The following is a 10,459-nucleotide window of genomic DNA, read 5'->3' as shown; positions in this document are numbered from 1 at the left end:
GCCGGAACAGCAGCAACAGCATCAGCAATAACAGCAACTTGAATACCAAAAATAGCAGCAGCGATTGTAGCAGCAGCAGCAGCAACAGCAGCAGCACCAGCAGCAACAGCAAGAGCAACAATAACAGCCAAAGATGCAACACCAGCAAGAGGAACAAAAGTTGCAGCAGGAACAGCAACGACAGCAACGACAGCAGCAACAGCAGCAACAGGAACAGCAACAGCATTAGGAGCAACAACCGCAGCAATTGTAGCAGGAGCAACAATAGCAGGAACAGCAACAGGAACAGCAACAGCAGCAGGAATAGCAACAGCAGCAGGAATAACAGCAACAGGAACAGCAGCAACAGCATTAGCAGCAATCGGAACAGTAGCAACAACAGCAGCAACATGAGCTAAAAGAATTGTAACAGCAACAGCAGCAACAGCAACAGCAGCATAACAGCAGCAGCAGCAATTGTGACAACAGGAACAGCAATAACAACAGCAACAGGAACAGCAACAAGAGCAACAGCAGCAGCAACAGCATCAGCAGCAACAGCAAGAGCAACAATAACAGCCAAAGCTGCAAAACCAGGAAGTGGAACAAAAGATACAGCAGGAATAGCAACAACAGCAGCAACAGCAGCAGCAGCAACAACAGCAACCATAGGAACATTACTGCAGCATCAATTGCAGAAACAGCAAAAGCACCAACAGCAGGAGCAAAAGAAGCAAGGTGAACCACAGCAGCAGCATTAACAGCAGAAATAGCAGCAGCGACATCAGCAGCAAGAACAACAGCAACAGCAGCTGCACCTGGAACAGCAGCAACAGGAACAGTAACAACAGCAGCAATAACATCAGCAATAATAACAATAGGAACAGCAAAAACGGCAGCATCAATTGTAGCAGCAGCAGCTGCAACAGCAGCAGCAACAGCAGCAACAAGAGCAACCGCAGTGTCGACAGCAACAGCAGCAACAGCAACAGTGACAGCATAAGCAACAATGGGAAAAGCAACAATAACAGCTGCAGTAGGAAAATCTACAGCAGCAACAACAGCAGCAACAGTAGCAACAGGAACAGCAACAGCATTAGGAGCAACAACCGCAAAATTGTAGCAGTAGCAACAACAGCCGGAACAGCAACAGGAACAGCAACAGCAGCAGGAACAGCAACAGCTGCAGGAACCACAGCAACAGGAACAGCAGCAACAGCATTAGCAGCAATAGGAACAGCAGCAACAGCATTAGCAGCAATAGGAACAGCAGCAACAACAGCAGCAACATGAGCTAAAAGAATCGTAACAGCAGCAGCAGCAACAGCAACAGCAGCATAACATCAGCAGCAGCAACTGCAACAACAGGAACAGCAATAGCAACAGCAACAGGAACAGCAACAAGAGCAACAGCAGCAGCAACAGCAACAGCATCAGCAGCAACAGCAAGAGCAACAATAACAGCCAAAGAACCAACACCAGCAAGAGGAAAAAAAGCTGCAGCAGGAACAGCAACAACAGCAGCAAAAGCAGCAGTAACAGCAGCAACAGGAAGAGCAACAGCATTAGGAGCAACAGCCGCAGCAATTGTTGCAGTAGCAACAACAGCAGGAACAGCAAGAGCAGCAGGAAGAGCAACAGCAGCAGCAACAACAGCAAAAGGAACAGCAACAACAGCAACAGCAACAACAGCAACAGCAGCAGCAAAAGCAGCAACAGGAGTAGCAACAGCAGCAATAGCAGCAGCAACAGTATGAGCAGCAACAGCAACAGCAGCAGCAGTTGCAACAGGAATAGCAGCAACAGGAACAGCAACAACAACAGCAACAGCAGCAGCAAAAACACAACAGCAATAGCAACAGAAGAAGCAGGAACTGCAACAACAGCAGGCACAACAACAGCAAAAGCAGAAACAGGCGCAGCAACAGCAGCAGCAACAGGAACAGCAGCAACAGCAACAGCAACAACAACACAACAGCAACAGCAGAAGCAGGAACAGCAACAGCAGCAGGGACAGCAACAGCAACAGCAGCAACAGGTGCAGCTACAGCAGCAGCAACAGGAACAGCAGTGACAGCAACAGCATCAGCAACAGCAACAGCAGCTTAACAGCAGGAACAGCAGCAGCAGCAGCAAGAGGAACAGGAACAACAGCAGCAACAGCAGCAAAAGGATAAGCAACAGCAGCATCAACAGTTGCAACAGCAGCAGCTACAGGAACAGCAGCAGCAATAGCAACTGAAAAAGCAATAGCAGCAACAACCGCAGCAATAGTAACAGCAAAAACAACACAACAGCAACAGCAACAGCAGAAGCAGGAACAACAACAGCAGCGGGCACAGCAACAGCAACACCAGCAACAGGTGCAGCTACAGCAGCAGCAACAGCAACAGAAGCAACAGGTGCAGCTACAGCAGCAGCAACAGCAAGAGCAACAATAACAGTCAAATCTGCAGCAACAACACCAACAGCAACAACAGCAGCAACAGGAACAGCAGCAACAGCAGCAACAGCATCAGCAGCAACAGCAAGAGCAACAATAACAGCCAAAGCTGCAACAGCAGCAACTGGAACAACAGCAGCAACAGGAACAGCAATAACAGCAGCCACAAAAGCAGCAGCAACAACAGTAACAATAGGAACAGCAACAGCAGCATCAACAGCTGAAACAGCAACAGCAGAAACAGCAAAAGCAAGAAAAGCTGCAGCAGCAACAGCAGCAGCAACAGCAACAGCAACAGCAGCTGCAGCCGGAACAGCAGCAACAGCATCAGCAATAACAGCAACTTGAACACCAAAAACAGCAGCAGCGATTGTAGCATCAAAAGCTGCAACAGCAGCAGCACCAGCAGCAACTGCAACAGAAACAGCAGCAATAGGAACGGAATCAGCAGCAGCAACAGCAGCAACAGGAACAGCAACAGCATTAGGAGCAACAACCGCTGCAATAATAGCAGTAGCAACAACAGCAGGAACTTCAGCAGCAGCAGCAAAAACTGCAACAGGAACAGTAGCAACAGCAGCAGCAACAGCAACAGCATCAGCAGCAACAGCAAAAGCAGCAACAACAGAAGCAACAACAGCAAAAAGAACAGCAACAGCAGCAACAGGAAAAGGAGCAATAGGAACAGGAACAACAGCAGCAACAGCAGCAATAGGAACAGCAACAGCAGAAGCAAAGCAGCAACAGGATCAGCACATGCAAAAACAACAGCAGCAACAGCAGCAGCTACAGGAACAGCAGCTATGGGAACAGCAGCAATAGGAACAGCATCTACAGCAGCAACAACAGCAGCAATAGCAGCAACAGCAGCAGCAGGAACAGCAACAACATTAGGAGCAACAACTACGGCAATTGTAGCAGTAGCAATAACAGCAGGAACAGCAACAGGAACAGCAACAGCAGCAGGAACAGCAACAGCAGCAGGAACAACAGCAACAGGAACAGCAGCAACAGCATCAGCAGCAATAGGAAAAGCAACAATAACAGCAGCAATAGGAACAGCATCTACAGAAGCAACAGCAGCAGCAACAGCAGGAACAGGAACAGCAACAGCATTAGGAGCAACAACCGCAGCAATTGTAGCATTAGCAACAACAGCAGGAACAGCAAGAGCAGCAGGAAGAGCAACAGCAGCAGCAACAGCTGAAACAGCAACAGCAGAAACAGCAAAAGCAAGAAAAGCTGCAGCAGCAACAGCAGCAGCAACAGCAACAGAAGCAACAGGTGCAGCTACAGCAGCAGCAAAAGCAAGAGCAACAATAACAGTCAAATCTGCAGCATCAACACGAACAGCAACAACAGCAGCAACAGGAACAGCAGCAACAGCAGCAACAGCATCAGCAGCAACAGCAAGAGCAACAATAACAGCCAAAGCTGCAACAGCAGCAACTGGAACAACAGCAGCAACAGGAACAGCAATAACAGAAGCCACAAAAGCAGCAGCAGCAACAGTAACAATAGGAACAGCAACAGCAGCATCAACAGCTGAAACAGCAACAGCAGAAACAGCAAAAGCAAGAAAAGCTGCAGCAGCAACAGCAGCAGCAACAGCAACAGCAACAGCAGCTGCAGCCGGAACAGCAGCAACAGCATCAGCAATAAAAGCAACTTGAATACCAAAAATAGCAGCAGCGATTGTAGCAGCAGCAGCAGCAACAGCAGCAGCACCAGCAGCAACAGCAAGAGCAACAATAACAGCCAAAGATGCAACACCAGCAAGAGGAACAAAAGTTGCAGCAGGAACAGCAACGACAGCAACGACAGCAGCAACAGCAGCAACAGGAACAGCAACAGCATTAGGAGCAACAACCGCAGCAATTGTAGCAGGAGCAACAATAGCAGGAACAGCAACAGGAACAGCAACAGCAGCAGGAATAGCAACAGCAGCAGGAATAACAGCAACAGGAACAGCAGCAACAGCATTAGCAGCAATCGGAACAGTAGCAACAACAGCAGCAACATGAGCTAAAAGAATTGTAACAGCAACAGCAGCAACAGCAACAGCAGCATAACAGCAGCAGCAGCAATTGTGACAACAGGAACAGCAATAACAACAGCAACAGGAACAGCAACAAGAGCAACAGCAGCAGCAACAGCAAGAGCAACAATAACTGCCAAAGCTGCAAAACCAGGAAGTGGAACAAAAGATGCAGCAGGAATAGCAACAACAGCAGCAACAGCAGCAGCAGCAACAACAGCAACCATAGGAACATTACTGCAGCATCAATTGCAGAAACAGCAAAAGCACCAACAGCAGGAGCAAAAAAAGCAAGGTGAACCACAGCAGCAGCATTAACAGCAGAAATAGCAGCAGCGACATCAGCAGCAAGAACAACAGCAACAGCAGCTGCACCTGGAACAGCAGCAACAGGAACAGTAACAACAGCAGCAATAACATCAGCAATAATAACAATAGGAACAGCAAAAACGGCAGCATCAATTGTAGCAGCAGCAGCTGCAACAGCAGCAGCAACAGCAGCAACAAGAGCAACCGCAGTGTCGACAGCAACAGCAGCAACAGCAACAGTGACAGCATAAGCAACAATGGGAAAAGCAACAATAACAGCAGCAGTAGGAAAATCTACAGCAGCAACAACAGCAGCAACAGCAGCAACAGGTACAGCAACAGCATTAGGAGCAACAACCGCAGCAATTGTAGCAGTAGCAACAACAGCCGGAACAGCAACAAGAACAGCAACAGCAACAGCAACAGGAACAGCAACAAGAGCAACAGCAGCAGCAACAGCAACAGCATCAGCAGCAACAGCAACAGCAAAAATAACAGCCAAAGCTGCAACACCAGCAAGAGGAATAAAAGCTGCAGCTGGAACAGCAACAACAGCAGCAACAGCAGCAGCAGCAACAACAGCAACAATAGGAACATTACAGCAGCATCAATCGCAGAAAAATCAACAGCAGCAACAGCAGGAGAAACCGCAGCAAGTGGAACCACAGCAGCAGCATTAACAGCAGAAATAGCAACAGCGACATCAGCAACAAGAACAACAGCAACAGCAGCTGCAGCTGGAACTGCAGGAACAGGCACAGTAACAACAGCAGCAATAACATCAGCAATAATAACAATAGGAACAGCAAAAATAGCAGCATCAATTGTAGCAGCAGCAGCTGCAACAGCAGAAGAAACAGCAGCAACAAGAGCAATGCAGTGGCGACAGCAACAGCAGCAACAGCAACAGTGACAGCTTCAGCAATAATAGGAAAAGCAACAATAACAGCATCAATAGGAACAACATCTACAGCAGCAACAACAGCAGCAACAGCAGCAACAGGAACAGCAACAGCATTAGGAGCAACAACCGCAAAATTGTAGCAGTAGCAACAACAGCCGGAACAGCAACAGGAACAGCAACAGCAGCAGGAACAGCAACAGCAGCAGGAACCACAGCAACAGGAACAGCAGCAACAGCATTAGCAGCAATAGGAACAGCAGCAACAGCATTAGCAGCAATAGGAACAGCAGCAACAACAGCAGCAACATGAGCTAAAAGAATCGTAACAGCAGCAGCAGCAACAGCAACAGCAGCATAACAGCAGCAGCAGCAACTGCAACAACAGGAACAGCAATAGCAACAGCAACAGGAACAGCAACAAGAGCAACAGCAGCAGCAACAGCAACAGCATCAGCAGCAACAGCAAGAGCAACAATAACAGCCAAAGAACCAACAACAGCAAGAGGAAAAAAAGCTGCAGCAGGAACAGCAACAACAGCAGCAAAAGCAGCAGTAACAGCAGCAACAGGAAGAGCAACAGCATTAGGAGCAACAGCCGCAGCAATTGTCGCAGTAGCAACAACAGCAGGAACAGCAAGAGCAGCAGGAAGAGCAGCAGCAGCAGCAACAACAGCAAAAGGAACAGCAACAACAGCAACAGCAACAACAGCAACAGCAGCAGCAAAAGCAGCAACAGGAGTAGCAACAGCAGCAATAGCAGCAGCAACAGTATGAGCAGCAACAGCAACAGCAACAGCAGTTGCAACAGGAATAGCAGCAACAGGAACAGCAACAACAACAGCAACAGCAGCAGCAAAAACACAACAGCAATAGCAACAGAAGAAGCAGGAACTGCAACAACAGCAGGCACAACAACAGCAAAAGCAGAAACAGGCGCAGCAACAGCAGCAGCAACAGGAACAGCAGCAACAGCAACAGCAACAACAACACAACAGCAACAGCAGAAGCAGGAACAGCAACAGCAGCAGGGACAGCAACAGCAACAGCAGCAACAGGTGCAGCTACAGCAGCAGCAACAGGAACAGCAGTGACAGCAACAGCATCAGCAACAGCAACAGCAGCTTAACAGCAGGAACAGCAGCAGCAGCAGCAAGAGGAACAGGAACAACAGCAGCAACAGCAGCAAAAGGATAAGCAACAGCAGCATCAACAGTTGCAACAGCAGCAGCTACAGGAACAGCAGCAGCAATAGCAACTGAAAAAGCAATAGCAGCAACAACCGCAGCAATAGTAACAGCAAAAACAACACAACAGCAACAGCAACAGCAGAAGCAGGAACAACAACAGCAGCGGGCACAGCAACAGCAACACCAGCAACAGGTGCAGCTACAACAGCAGCAACAGCAACAGAAGCAACAGGTGCAGCTACAGCAGCAGCAACAGCAAGAGCAACAATAACAGTCAAATCTGCAGCAACAACACCAACAGCAACAACAGCAGCAACAGGAACAGCAGCAACAGCAGCAACAGCATCAGCAGCAACAGCAAGAGCAACAATAACAGCCAAAGCTGCAACAGCAGCAACTGGAACAACAGCAGCAACAGGAACAGCAATAACAGCAGCCACAAAAGCAGCAGCAACAACAGTAACAATAGGAACAGCAACAGCAGCATCAACAGCTGAAACAGCAACAGCAGAAACAGCAAAAGCAAGAAAAGCTGCAGCAGCAACAGCAGCAGCAACAGCAACAGCAACAGCAGCTGCAGCCGGAACAGCAGCAACAGCATCAGCAATAACAGCAACTTGAACACCAAAAACAGCAGCAGCGATTGTAGCATCAAAAGCTGCAACAGCAGCAGCACCAGCAGCAACTGCAACAGAAACAGCAGCAATAGGAACAGAATCAGCAGCAGCAACAGCAGCAACAGGAACAGCAACAGCATTAGGAGCAACAACCGCTGCAATAATAGCAGTAGCAACAACAGCAGGAACTTCAGCAGCAGCAGCAATAACTGCAACAGGAACAGTAGCAACAGCAGCAGCAACAGCAACAGCATCAGCAGCAACAGCAAAATCAGCAACAACAGAAGCAACAACAGCAAAAAGAACGGCAACAGCAGCAACAGGAAAAGGAGCAATAGGAACAGGAACAACAGCAGCAACAGCAGCAATAGGAACAGCAACAGCAGAAGCAACAGCAGCAACAGGATCAGCACATGCAAAAACAACAGCAGCAACAGCAGCAGCTACAGGAACAGCAGCTATGGGAACAGCAGCAATAGGAACAGCATCTACAGCAGCAACAACAGCAGCAACAGCAGCAACAGCAGCAGCAGGAACAGCAACAGCATTAGGAGCAACAACTACGGCAATTGTAGCAGTAGCAATAACAGCAGGAACAGCAACAGGAACAGCAACAGCAGCAGGAACAGCAACAGCAGCAGGATCAACAGCAACAGGAACAGCAGCAACAGCACTAGCAGCAATAGGAACAGTAGCAACAACAGCAGCAACATGAGCAAAAAGAATCGTAACAGCAGCAGCAGCGACAGCAACAGCAGCATAACAGCAGCAGCAATTGCAACAACAGGAAAAGCAATAACAACAGCAACAGGAACAGCAACAACAGCAACAGCAGCAGCAATAGCAACAGCATCAGCAGCAACAGCAAGAGCAACAATAACAGCCAAAGATGCAACACCAGCAAGAGGAACAAAAGCTGCAGCAGGAACAGCAACGACAGCAGCAACAGCAGCAACAGGAACAGCAACAGCATTAGGAGCAACAACCGCAGCAATTGTAGCAGGAGCAACAATAGCAGGAACAGCAACAGGAACAGCAACAGCAGCAGGAATAGGAACAGCAGCAGGAACAACAGCAACAGGAACAGCAGCAACAGCATTAGCAGCAATCGGAACAGTAGCAACAACAGCAGCAAAATGAGCTAAAAGAATCGTAACAGCAACAGCAGCAGCAGCAACAGCAGCATAACAGCAGCAGCAGCAATTGTGACAACAGGAACAGCAATAACAACAGCAACAGGAACAGCAACAAGAGCAACAGCAGCAGCAACAGCATCAGCAGCAACAGCAAGAGCAACAATAACAGCCAAAGCTGCAACACCAGGAAGAGGAACAAACGCTGCAGCAGGAATAGCAACAATAGCAGCAGCAGCAACAACAGCAACAATATGAACATTACAGCAGCATCAATTGCAGAAACAGCAACAGCAACAACAGCAGGAGCAACAGCAGCAAGTTGACCCACAGCAGCAGCATTAACAGCAGAAATTGCAACAGCGACATCCGCAGCAGCAATAACAGCAGCAATAACATCAGCAATAATAACAATAGGAACAGCAAAAACAGCAGCATCAATTGTAGCAGCAGCAGCTGCAACAGCAGCAGCAACAGCAGCAACAAGAGCAACCACAGTGGTGACAGCAACAGCAGCAACAGCAACAGCGACAGCATAAGCAACAATTGGAAAAGCAACAATAACAGCATCAATAGGAACAACATCTACAGCAGCAACAACAGCAGCAACAGCAGCAACAGGAACAGCAACAGCATTAGGAGCAACAACCGCAGCAATTGTAGCAGTAGCATCAACAGCCGGAACAGCAACAGGAACAGCAACAGCAACAGGAACAGCAACAGCAGCAGGAACCACAGCAACAGGAACAGCAGCAACAGCATTAGCAGCAATAGGAACAGCAGCAACAACAGCAGCAACATGAGCAAAAGGAATCGTAACAGCAGCAGCAGCAACAGCAACAGCAGCATAACAGCAGCCGCAGCAACTGCAACAGGAACAGCAATAGCAACAGCAACAGGAACAGCAACAAGAGCAACAGCAGCAGCAACAGCAACAGCATCAGCAGCAACAGCAAGAGCAACAATAACAGCCAAAGAACCAACACCAGCAAGAGGAACAAAAGCTGCAGCAGCAACAGCAACAACAGCAGCAGCAAAAGCAGAAGCAGCAACAACAGCAACAATAGGAAAATTACAGCAGCATCAATCGCAAAACAGCAAAAGCACCAACAGCAGGAGCAACAGCAGCAAGTGGAACCAGAGCAGCAGCATTAACAGCAGAAATAGCAGCAGCAACAGCAGCAACAAGAGCAACAGCAGAAGCGACAGCAACAGCAACAGCGACAGCATCAGCAGCAATAGGAAAAGCAACAATAACAGCAGCAATAGGAACAGCATCTACAGAAGCAACAGCAGCAGCAACAGCAGGAACAGGAACAGCAACAGCATTAGGAGCAACAACCGCAGCAATTGTAGCAGTAGCAACAACAGCAGGAACAGCAAGAGCAGCAGGAAGAGCAACAGCAGCAGCAACAGCTGAAACAGCAACAGCAGAAACAGCAAAAGCAAGAAAAGCTGCAGCAGCAACAGCAGCAGCAACAGCAACAGAAGCAACAGGTGCAGCTACAGCAGCAGCAAAAGCAAGAGCAACAATAACAGTCAAATCTGCAGCATCAACACGAACAGCAACAACAGCAGCAACAGGAACAGCAGCAACAGCAGCAACAGCATCAGCAGCAACAGCAAGAGCAACAATAACAGCCAAAGCTGCAACAGCAGCAACTGGAACAACAGCAGCAACAGGAACAGCAATAACAGCAGCCACAAAAGCAGCAGCAGCAACAGTAACAATAGGAACAGCAACAGCAGCATCAACAGCTGAAACAGCAACAGCAGAAACAGCAAAAGCAAGAAAAGCTGCAGCAGCAACAGCAGCAGCAACAGCAACAGCAACAGCAGCTGCAGCCAG

At 48.6% G+C, this 10,459-nt stretch overlaps 2 pseudogenes; both read left to right on the top strand.

The window, feature by feature from the left end:
• The first annotated feature begins 988 nt into the window (after positions 1-988).
• Positions 989-3,589, top strand: LOC121288413 (annotated as a pseudogene).
• A 4,672-nt stretch (positions 3,590-8,261) lies between these two features.
• On the top strand, positions 8,262-10,236 carry LOC121288412 (annotated as a pseudogene).
• Positions 10,237-10,459: the final 223 nt, after the last annotated feature.

Source organism: Carcharodon carcharias, chromosome 15 (assembly GCF_017639515.1).
Source record: "Carcharodon carcharias isolate sCarCar2 chromosome 15, sCarCar2.pri, whole genome shotgun sequence".
In the NCBI taxonomy this organism is placed as follows: domain Eukaryota; kingdom Metazoa; phylum Chordata; class Chondrichthyes; order Lamniformes; family Lamnidae; genus Carcharodon; species Carcharodon carcharias.
The sequence above is the reverse complement of the archived record's forward strand: the minus strand, read 5'-3'. Positions and strand labels throughout refer to the sequence as shown.